This window comes from Bubalus kerabau, chromosome 7 (assembly GCF_029407905.1).
Source record: "Bubalus kerabau isolate K-KA32 ecotype Philippines breed swamp buffalo chromosome 7, PCC_UOA_SB_1v2, whole genome shotgun sequence".
NCBI classification, from domain to species: domain Eukaryota; kingdom Metazoa; phylum Chordata; class Mammalia; order Artiodactyla; family Bovidae; genus Bubalus; species Bubalus kerabau.
The window spans coordinates 26,857,520-26,869,711 of NC_073630.1; the positions used below are offsets into that span (position 1 = coordinate 26,857,520).

Sequence of the window (12,192 nt, forward strand, 5' to 3'; positions counted from 1 at the left end):
GGCCTCGTTGGCAGCGAGTGGTCAGCAGACGAAGACTCCCTGAAGTGGCCTCGGGAGACTCGGCTCGGGCGGGGCTGGAATGCGCTGGCGGCCCCTGTCGCCTACCCACTCACGCACCCTCCCTGCCTGGCCGCGCCTCTGCGACCAGGTAAGGAGGGCGCAGTCCCCGTGATTCCGAAAAACCGCCTCTTAGCATAGGGGGAAACAGGATGGACGATGCGGGCAAGTCGGGAAAGGCTCCCGTCCCCTTTCCAGTTTTTCCAAGACCAGTGGCCTTGGCTTTCTCTGACAAAGGAATGGAGCAGCTTCCAGCTGCAGCAGTCTAAGGGGTCGTTTGCCATTTGCCGCTAGCTTTGTGTGTGGACTTCCCTGGTGGCTCAGACGGTAAAGCGTCTGCCTACAATTCGGGAGACCTGGGTTCAATCCCTGCGTCGGGAAGATCTCCTAGAGAAGGAAGTGGCAACCCACTCCAGTATTCTTGCCTGGAAAATCCCATGGATGAAGGAGCCTGGTGGGCTACAGTGCATGGGGTCACAAAGAGTCGGACACGATTGAGTGACTTCACTTACTCAAGTTTGTGTAGATTTCTTGGATCGTCTTGAACTTTTTTTTTTGGAATTTAGTTTTATCTCCCAGCCCTACCTCATTGGAGAAAGCAGTTGTCTGTGAATATTAGCAAACTGTTGCTCCAATGAACTTGCTTCATTTGGGGCCATTTGCTTCTATTGCATCATCAAAGCTGTGTTTCACTTTGGTTTAGGATTAGGTGACTTGGTTTTTTTCTTCATTCTTAATGTCATGATCCTATCTTGGATATCAAGAAAATGCCAACACTTAATAATACATCTTGGCAAAAGTATTGCTGGAGGAGATCGAGTACTTTTTTCCTAAGCTTATCTAGAAACAGTGTTTAAAAGGGAACATGCAAAAGCAGACAACAACTAGTGGTATGACAATTTAAACTTTAACCATGGTCATTTAAATAATGTGGAATAAAATCTTTGTTATAAATACCACCGAGTAATTTGCTGTCATATTGAGTAAATCAAACATCAAGCTATGTGACTTTTTTTTAACTCCCTGGTGAGTAGTATTTGTAGTTGTTCAGTTTCTAAGTGGTGTTACACTCTTTGCAACTCCCATGGACTGCAGCACACCAGGCTTCCCTGTCCTTCACTATCTCCTGGAGTTTGCTCAGATTTACGTCCCTTGAGACAGTGATGCTATCTAACCATGTCATGCCCTGCCACCCCCTTCTCCGTTGCCTTCAGTGTTTCCCAGCATTCAGGGTCTTTTCCAGTGAGTCAGCTCTTCACATCAGGTGGCCTAAGTATTGGAGTTTCAACTTTAGCCTCAGTCCTTTCAATGAATATTCAGGATTGATTTTCCTTAGGATTGACTGGTTTGATCTCCTTGCAGTCCAAGTGACTCGGAAGAGTCTTTTCCAGCACCACAATTCAAAAGTATCAATTCTTCAGCTCTCAGTCTTCGTTATGGGTCCAACTCTCAAATTCATACATGACAACTGGAAAAAAACCCTAGCTTTGACTATATGGACCTTTGTCAGCCAAGTTATGTCTCTGCTTTTTAATATGCTATTTAGGTTTGTCACAGCTTTCTGTCCAAGTGTCTTTTAATTTCATGACCGCAGTCACCATCTGCAGTGACTTTGGAACCCACAAAAATAAAATCTGTCATTGCTTTCTCTTTTTCCCCTTCTATTTACTATGAAGTGATGGGACCCAATGCCACTATCTTTTTTTTTGAATGTTGAGCTTTAAGCCAGCTTTGTTCCTGTCCTCTTTCACCCTCGTCAAGAGGCTCTTTAGTTCCTCTTTGCTTTCTGCCATTAGAGCGGTATCATCTGCATATCTGAGGTTGTTGATATTTCTCTTGGCAATCTTGATTCCAGCTTGTGAGTCATCCAGCCTGGCACTATATGCAGAGTACTCTGCATATAAGTTAAATAAGCAGGGTGACAATATACAGCCTTGATATACTTCTTTCCCAATTTTGAATCAGTCCGTTGTTTCCATGTCTGGTTCTAACTGTTGCTTCTTGACCTGCATAGAGGTTCCTCAGGAGGCAGATAAGGTGATTTGGTATTCCCATCTCTTTAAGAATTTTCCAGTTTATTGTGGTTCACACAGTCAAAGGCTTTAGCATAGTCAATGAAGCTGAAGTAGGTATTTTTCTGGAATTCCCTTTCTTTCTCTATGATCCAATGAATGTTGGCAATTTGATCTCTGGTTCTTCTGCCTTTTTTAAATCCAGCTTGAATATCTGAAAGTTCTCTGATCACATACTGCTAAAGCTTAACTTGAAGGATTTTAGGCATAACTTACTAGTATGTGAAATGAGCACAATTGTATGGCAGTGTGAACATTCTTTGTCATTGCCCTTCTTGGGGATTGGAATGAAAATTGACCTTTTCCAGTCCTATGACCACTTCTGAGTTTTCCAAATTTGCTAACATGTTGAGTGCAGCAGTTTAACAGCATCATCTTTTAGGATTTGAAATAGCTCACCTATTCCATCACCTCCACCAGCTTTGTTGGTAGCATTGTATCCTAAGGTCCACTTGACTTTATATTCCAGGATGTCTGGTTCTAGATGAGTGACCACACCATTGGGTCATTAAAACCTCTTTTTGTATAGTTCTGTGTATTCTTGCCACCTCTTCTTAATCTCTTCTGCTTTTGTTAGGTCCTTACTGCTGAAAGGATTGCCTTAAGCATATCTCATTATTCCACATTGTGTTTTCTTTAAGATTTTTTTAATGTGGGCCAATTTCATAGTGTTTATTGAATTTGTTATAATATTACTTCTGCTTTATGTTTCGGTTTTTTGGCCATGAGGCATGTGAGCTCTTTGCTCCCTGATCAGGGATAGAACCTGTACCCTCTGCATTGGAAGGTGAAGTTTTAACTGCTGGACTGCCAGAGAAGTCATGGAAATTATGTTTGAGTTATACCTGAAGGCAATATTTTAAGAGGTCTAACTTCAGAAATAAATCTGGAAAAATCAGTGAGATTTGAAAATTATTTTATCAATTCCTTTATTGTTTTACACTTCCGCTATATGTTTGTCTGCTTTAAACAAAGCTCAAACTTGAACTTTTGTAGTAGAGGCTCCATCAGGGGTTTTGGAGGGGTTGTTTTTGTTTGTTTGTTTATCTGAACATGCGTTTGTAACTTTGCTATCACCTATGATTTGAAATAAGAATAAATGCTGACTATCCAGTTGATCTTTCTAACCAACAATTTAGCAGACTTTGAAACTGAACAAATTCTGAAGCTAGTCAACTAAAACATCTCTAGCATACACAATTCCTTAGCACATGTTGTTTTTATCTTCAAGTTTTTTAGCTAGCCTACTGAATTCTGTTATGACTAGTACTTGCAAAGCAAGGATTTATACCATTCAGTTCATGATGAGCACAGATATTAGTTACTGTGGGGATTCAGTAATTTTATTTCAGGTTTGCTGATGTTTCTAACAGGTTAGCATTTCATGCTGTGGCTCCTTGTTAATTGTGAGGTCAAGCTTATCTGCAAGCATTATGATTCTATGGCAACAGATGATTCCCTGATTCTATGGAGAGAAGATGCCACAGTTCCCTTACGGCTAAGGTTGTAGTAAGCTTTCTTATTTTTAAATAGTTTTTCCCCACTTCTTGCCTGGATAAGAAAACAGCTAATTTTAATCATAGGATTTTGTCCTCTAGGACTTAGTGGTATGTGTCTCGATGTTTCACAACGTAGTGAGCACTGAATAGCTCAGTTTTTTCTTTCTTTTTTGACCTTTAATATCTAAGGTAATAAGCTGCTATTTAACTCTGTAGAGGCAGGCTTTTCTTTCCTTTTTTTAATCTGTATTATTGAAAGAAAACAATGAGATATTTGCAACCAAATACTGTTATTTTGGGGATTTCCCTGGTTGTCCAGTAGTAAAGACTCCCTGCTTCCAGTGCAGGGCGTGTGGATTCAATGCCTGGTTGGGGAACAAAGATCACACCTGCCACATGGCATGAAAAAAAAAAAAACCTTGTTATTTTTATGTATAAAATACAAGCTAGGTTCTAATACTCATAATGTTGAACGTTTTGATGTAGTGGGGAATTCAAATGAGTTTAAATTTAAACTTGAATCTTTAAGAAGAGTAAGTTTGTCATTTTTTTATGCTTATATATTGCTTTAAACTGTTCGATATAAGCAGTTAATATTCAAGTGAACTTAAGATATCCCATTTATACCCCGGAATTTTGTGACTCCCTGGTTTTCAGCCTTAAATAACAAACAGATTTTTTTTTTCAATATTTGGTTTCAATCTTTTATGTTTTTAAAAAATCTTTTTATTTTATATTGGAGTATAGTTGGTTAATAGAGAAAATCTTTTCAACTCAACACAAAATCTCTTATTTTTATTGAGAAGTTTGGAAATATAAAGCGTAATTGAAGACTTGCCCATCAAACTTGGTGTTTTTTGACAGTATCAATGCATACGGAATTTGGGGATAAATTACAAGTAGATAACAATAGTATTTATTTAGAGGATTACTAATGTGATAGATGATGTTAGTTCTCACAACATCCTATATGGTAAATATTGTTGTTATTATTATCTCTTTTTATGAATGAGAAAACTAAGGCACAGAAAAAATTTATATTACTAGATACTAAGTATCAGAACCAAGATTTAAACCCAATCAGTCTTCACCAGAGTTTAGACTCTTATTCATTACTCAGTGTATGAATATTCTACTTGTTAAGTAAATATATAGAATCTCATTAGGTTCCTAATTCTCTTGCCTAAATATCAGTAGGCATAAAATGTTTATGCTATATTTACAAGTTTGAGTGGATTCTAGTTATACTTTTTCCGACTCAGCTCACGGTGGTGTGTTTCTTCATTTTAATTTATACCTAGTTTGCTCTTAAAATAGATTTATTTGGAAGAGAAAGAATGGTGTCAAGAAGAATGAAGCTTATGTTGTACCAAGACTAATGTTCTCAAAAATACTGTCTTTACAGGGATTAGTGATAATCATTTATGTACGTTTATTCATTTATTCATTTGAACTAAAATTTGAGTACTGTTTACCATTGGAGATGTGCGGTAATAAGTGCTGTAAAGAAAAAGAAAGCAGGATAAGGGGCTAAGAAGTGTTAGGAGTGCTTTTTCAATTCAGGTAGTCAGGAGAGACTGCTCTGAGTTAATATTCCGAGACTACAGTGAAATAAAGGAGCGAGCCATGTGACTATCTTGAAGAAGAATATTCTAGGCAGAAGGAATCGCAAGCACCCAAATTCTCACGTGTGGGAGCACTGCTGGCATTGCACCAGAACAGCAAGGAGAACAGCTTGAGGGAAGTGAACAAGAGGGAGATCAGGTCAGAAAAGAAGGACAGCCAGGGTCACGTCAGACCCAGAGACCATGATAGGAAATTTGAATTTTATCAAGTGTGCTGGGGAGCCATTGAATGGTTGTGAGCAGAGACATGGTCTGATTTATGTTTTTACAGGGTCACCTTGACTCGAGTTGGAGAATTGACTGTTGTGTAGGAAACAGTTAATGGGCTTTTGCAGTAGTCCTCGAAAGAGCTAGTGATGACTTAGATTAAGGTGATATAACCTACCCTACCAATATCACCTTAATCTAAGTCATCACTAGCTCTTTCAAGGACTGCTGCAAAAGCCCATTAACTGTTTCCTACACAACAGTCAATTCTCCAGCTCGAGTCAAGGTGATCTATTCGGAGAAGGCAATGGCACCCCACTCCAGTACTCTTGTCTGGAAAATCCCATGGACGGAGGAGCCTGGTGGGCTGCAGTCCATGGGGTCGCTGAGGGTCGGACACGACTGAGCGACTTCACTTTCACTTTTCACTTTCCTGCATTGGAGAAGGAAATGGCAACCCACTCCAGTGTTCTTGCCTGGAGAATCCCAGGGATGGCGGAGCCTGGTGGGCTGCTGTCTATGGGGTCGCACAGAGTCGGACACGACTGAAGCGACTTAGCAGCAGCAGCAAGAAGTTAGTATTACCATGTGTTTCAAAGGCATAAAGAGTAAAGTAAGAGAAAAAAAGGAATTGAGTGACACTTCAGAATTATGGGCCCAAGTATCTGGGTAAATGGTGTTGCTATTTTATCAAGAAGGAGATTACTTGAGGAAAGAGGAACAGGTTTGGAAAAGTGTCCTAGTGAAGATGTCAAGTAGGCTACAGGAGTCTGAAGTTCAGGGGAAAGGTTGCAGCAGAGATGAATACCAGAGTCATCCGTGCTATTTAAACCTGGAGCTCTGTGAATCACCTTGGACAGTGCTCTCATAGTATAAGTTGTAGCTCATGGATCTTGGAATCAATTTAGTGAGCACTAACCAACATTAAAAACAAACAAACAAAAAACAACCCTGGGAAAAAAAGAAGAAAAGATAAACTGTTTGTTATATCTCCTATGGTAGGGTAGTTTTTTGTGACTCTTGTTTCAGTTTTATTTCGTGTATAATGACCTTCCTTATAACGTTTATTTCTTATTGTATGGCATGATCAAAAGTTTGAAAGCCAGTAATCAAAGGTGTGAGTTTAAGTTGAGAATAGGGCAAGGTGCTAAGCTACAGGTCACTAAGAGGTCTGAGGAGGATCCAGTAAAACTTAAGGAGGAATGATCAAAAAACTTAATCCAGTGCTGAGAATTGTCAGATACTCTGTCTTTAGCACGGAGGTTTTTATCAAGAGTGTACATGCTCAGTCACTCAGTGTCTCTGACTCTTTGCTACCCCATGGACTGTAGCCTGCCAGGCTCCACTGTCCATGACTCGTCCCAGGCAAGAATACTGAAGTAGGTTACCATTTCCTTCTCTAGGGGTTCTTCCAGACCCAGGGATGGAACCTGCATTTCCTGCGGCACCTGGACGGGCAAGTGGATCTTTACTTCTGAGCCACCTGAGAAATTCACAAAGAATAACATAGTTTCTGATGATTTTCACTGTGGTGAAATTCTGGCTGTGATAAAATTGCAATATGGTTCCACTTATGAAGTTCATAAAGTAGTGCTATTTATATTAGAAAAATACCTATTCCTTAATGTTTTCCCATAAGATCCCTTTATAGATTCAAATAATGCTTTTGGATTGAAGTACAGTTCTTATTCATGTAGTGGAGGTAAAATGTACTTTAAGGATTATGAGGGTTGAAGTAATGCATAAAATTCAGGTGCTTATTAAGCACATATTTGGTAGGCAATAAAAGTACATAATATTATTTAGAATTGCATTCTTTGTTCCTTTAACATTTATTAAGCTCTTATCAAATTCCAGCCACAGTAATAATTTCTTACTTAAAGAATACAGTCAATTGGTTAATATTTTTGTTGCAGTTATGTACTTTTGGACTTTATTATGTAATAAATAGGGCTTTCCAGGACATTAGTGGTAAAGAACACACCTGCCATTGCAAGAGACATAAGAGATGCAGGTTCGATCCCTGGGTTAGGAAAATCCCCTGGAGGAGGGTATGGCAGCCCACTCTAATATTCTTGCCTGGAGAATCCCATGAACAAGGGAACCTGGTGGGCTACAGTCCACAGGGTGGCAAAGAGTTGGAGATGACTGAAGCACCTGAGTATGCGCACACACATGGAATATGTAACTTCTCTATTTATCTGTTATGTGTAGTTGCCATAGATCCAGACTTGAATTTCGAGCACAGAAATTTTAAACCTTTTTTCTAGCTTCCAGAGAAATATGCTTATGTTCAATATTTATGGTGTTTTTTTCTTTCTTTATATACATATGCACTGAGTAAACTATTGATAATAAAATGGCTTCAAATAAGAAAATCACTGTAAAACGCATTTCCCCTTTCATGTATGACATGTTTCACTTTATCAGCACCCTGATACATTCACTGTGATAAATGAATAAAAATGTTAAATTCCTGAAATATTAAACCTATGACTACATTTGTTTAAAAATATCTTTGAAAATTGCCAATTAATGAAACCAAGGCTTAAATATTTACTTTTTACCTGTTTTTGTGCTTCCCAGGTGACTCAGTGGTAAAGATTCCTCCTGTCAATGCAGGAGGCCTGGGTTCAGTCCCTGGGTTGGGACGATCCCCTGGAGAAGGGAATGGCAACTCACTCCAGTATTCTGCCTGGGAAATTTTGTGGACAGAGGAACACAACGGGCTACTGTCCATGCATTCGCAAAAGAGTTGGACATGACGTAGTGACTAAGCAACAACCTGTTTTTATTCCCTCTGCAACATTCCCAAGCAAGGGAGGACATGCACACTCCCTCAGCTCTGTTCAGGCATCTCAAGCCTGTGATTTTATCTTCCGCTTTCTCGCTCCCTCTAAGTGCAGTGTGACACTGTCAAAGCTGAGAAAGAGCAGATGCCAGCACTTCCGTGCTGGGCAGAAATGTAATCTGGAGTAACAAGATCTGTACCCCAGCTCCATGCCTTGGAGACCCCAAGGATGATTCTACAGTACCTACCTTTTAAAAGCTCATGACATAAAACTGATAAGATGAGGAATTCTCTAGGTAGAAATGAAGAAGAAAATAGGTTTCTTTTACTGTATTTGCAAACTTTAAACAAAAAATGTGTTCTACTTTCTTGAAAAATTGGACATGGTACATGCCAAAAACAGATATCAAAATTTTACAGGTTTGCTAATACTTATTTTAGAAATTATAGTAAAATTTAATGTGGAGAAATTGCCCAGGAAGAGTGATTGGTTTTTTAAACCCCAAGATCATTAAGTAATATTTTTAGTCGTCAAGGGAGAAAAAAATACCAATATTTATATTTTAAAAAGTTAATTATGTTGAGTCAACAGTACTTTGCATTTTCTCTTAGGCATCTCATTAATTATTATTTATCTCCAGGAACAGATTATTGCTATTCTTTTTTGTTGACATTTAGCATTTATTAAGTGCTCACAGCAAAAAAAAAGTTTATGAAATGTGTAAAAGTTAATTCTCATGGGACTTATGTGCCTCAGTTCAGTTCAGTTGCTCAGTCATGTGCAACTCTTTGCAACCCCACGGACTGCAACACACTAGGCCTCCCTGTCCATCACCAACTCCCGGAGTTTACCCAAACTCATGTCCATTGAGTCGGTGATGCCATCCAACCATCTCATCCTCTGTCGTCCGCTTCTCCTCCCGTCTTCACTCTTTCCCAGCATCAGGGTCTTTTCAAATGACTCAGCTCTTCAAATCAGGTGGCCAAGTATTGGAGTTTGAGCTTTAACATCAGTCCTTCCAATGAACACCCAGGACTGATCTCCTTTAGGATGGACTGGTTGGATCTCCTTGCAGTCCAAAGGACTCTCAAGAGTCTTCTCCAACCCCACAGTTCAAAAGCACCAATCCTTCAGTGCTCAACTTTCTTTATAATCCAACTTTCACATCCGTATATGACTACTGGAAAAATCATAGCCTTGACTAGATGGACCTTTGTTGACAAAGTAATGTCTCTGCTTTTTAATATGCTGTCTAGGTTGGTCATCCCACTCCAGTACTCAACCCACTCCAGTGTTCTTGCCTGGAGAATCCCAGGGACGGGGGAGCCTGGTGGGCTTCTGTCTATGGGGTCACACAGAGTTGGGCACTACTGAAGCGACTTAGCAGCAGCAGCAGCAGGTTGGTCATAACTTTCCTTCCAAGAAGTAAGCGTCTTTTAATTTCATGGCTGCAGTCACCATCTGCAGTGATTTTGGAGACCAAAAAAGTTAAGTCAGCCACTGTTTCCATTATTTCCCCATCTACTTGCCATGAAGTGATGGAACCGGATACCATGATCTTAGTTTTCTGAATGTTGAGCTTTAAGCCAACTTTTTCATTCTCCTCTTTCACTTTCATCAAGAGGCTCTATAGTTCTTCTTCACTTTCTGCCATAAGGGTGCTGTCATCTGCATATCTGAGGTTATTGATATTTCTCCCAGCAATCTTGATTCCAGCTTATGCTTCCTCCAGCCCAGCGTTTCTCATGATGTACTCTGCATATAAGTTAAATAAGCACGGTGACAATATACAGCCTTGACGTACTCCTTTTCCTATTTGGAACCAGTCTGTTGTTCCATGTCCAGTTCTAACTGTTGCTTCCTGACCTGCATATAGGTTTCTCAAAAGGCAGGTCAGGTGATCTGGTATTCCCATCTCTTTCAGAATTTTCCACGGTTCATTGTGAGCCATACAGTCAGAGGCTTTGGCAAAGTCAATAAAGCAGAAATAGATGTTTTTCTGGAACTCTCTTGCTTTTTCCATGATCCAACGGATGTTGGCAATTTGATCTGTGGTTCCTCTGCCTTTTCTAAAACCAGGTTGAACATCTGGAAGTTCACGGCCTCAGGAAGTGGCAATATATATGTACTCTAATTTTTTAATATTAACATTTCAGCATATCCTGAATCAAAAGCTGTAAAATAGCATGATGTTGTTTTTAGTCTTCCGGTTTGTGTGTCTTTTTTAAGTGTTAACAGGACTGGTTTCTGCTAATTCCATGAGGAAATTGATTATGTTTTCTTTCAAATCTGCTCCTTAGGAAGGCACTTAGGGATCTTCTTTATAGTATGGCTGAGTCCCTTCACTGTTCACCTGAAACTTTTTGTCACAACTTTGTTGATCAGCTATACCTCAAAACAAAATAAAAAGTTTAAAAAAATTTTTAAAAAGGAAGGTTGGACATGACAAATGTGACATATATGCACAATAAAACTGTTATTTGCTATTTAAAAAAAGTAATCTTCTTTATAGTGTCAACAAAAGGAGTTAAGAAGATTGGTAAATTAATCAGCAAAATATATAGAGGGGCAAACTATATCTATATAGTTTAGGTATAGAAATAGCAACCCACTATCTCCAAAGAGACTGTTAATTTTCTACAAAAGGTTGGTTTCTTTTGCCTGTGAGCTTTAACAAATGCCCTTTAATACTTTGTTTTAAAATCAGCTCTAGATGAAAAGAAAAGAAAAAAATCCAAAAGGTAATTAAGTTAGCTCAGGAAGAAAATAGTTTCCTTCGGCTAAAAAGCTGTTGCTTTTAAATTACATGAAATAATTTTCTCCTAGATAATCTTAAGTAACAAGCCATGGTGCAGGTCTGTTACGTTTTAATAAAAGAAATATAAACACTAGGGATTGTTTGCATTACCAAGAAGTTTTCCAAGACATTAATGTTACTGTGTATATCTTTACTAACTATATCTTTGTTATAATGAATTATTAGCTCTTTAATAAAGTTGAGGACCAAGATTAACGAGTACTTGATTGTTTTGCTTTTAATTAAAAAAAAAAAACTAAGGAACTTACAATGTAAAGAAAATTTAGTTGATTTTAATACCCTAAAATTTGGGGTACACTAATATTTCAAATATATTTAAAGAGTTGCATGTATACTTTTTAAAGGCTTTTAAAATAATTTTTTTAATTTAAAATATTTTTTCTTTAATATACCAGTTAGTATGTGGCTAATGCTTTTAAAGGGTGCCATCTAGTGTCAGTTTGGGAATTTTGATTTATGGGTTTGAACATGGGGAATTTTAGACCCAGGAATTGTAGAAATCAATTCTAAATGGGTCTAAATGGGTCTAAAATGTAGAAATCAAGCCAAAAGTCATAATTGAGCAAAGTCTTAAGGATTATGACTTGAAAACACCCATCAATAATTTGACCACAAGATTGTGTATGTTTGCATCTTTAAAATAATGAACATGTCTATTCATCTATGCATTCACTCAGTGCTTTTTGTTTATACATATATATATGTATAAAATATCAGACCTTGTTTTAGATATTACAGTGAATAAAATGACATTTATAATCTCATGGAACATGCTGTTGGAGGAAGACAAGAATAGATACAGAGTATGTTGCAGTAGTGATAAAAGCTAGGTATTCTTGATTATTTCTTGTGTCCTATTCTGTTCATCTTTTATTCTCACCTGTAGTGAGACCAACAAGTACTTGACTGGGAGGGCTATACTGCAAAGCACCTGAGGTATGCTCATTTTAAAGGAGCTGTGTTTAAAATCCCCTTGCGTGCATGCGTGCTAGGTCACTTCAGTCGTGTTCAACTCTGTGCAACCCCAGGGACTCTAACCCACCAGGCTCCTCTGTCCATGGGATTTCCCAGACAAGAATATTGGAGTGGGTTGCCATTTCATCCCCCAGAGGATCTTCCCAA

General features: G+C 38.6%; 1 protein-coding gene across 1 annotated transcript in view; it reads left to right on the forward strand.

Annotated features, from left to right (window-relative positions):
• Nucleotides 1–11: 11 nt before the first annotated feature.
• GSTCD (glutathione S-transferase C-terminal domain containing) overlaps nt 12–12,192 on the forward strand; it is a 146,324-nt gene continuing 134,143 nt past the window's right edge. Inside the window, exon 1 of the mRNA XM_055587869.1 lies at nt 12–148. The gene's annotated coding sequence lies outside the window, so the exon portion shown is untranslated. The remainder of the gene's footprint in view (nt 149–12,192) is intronic.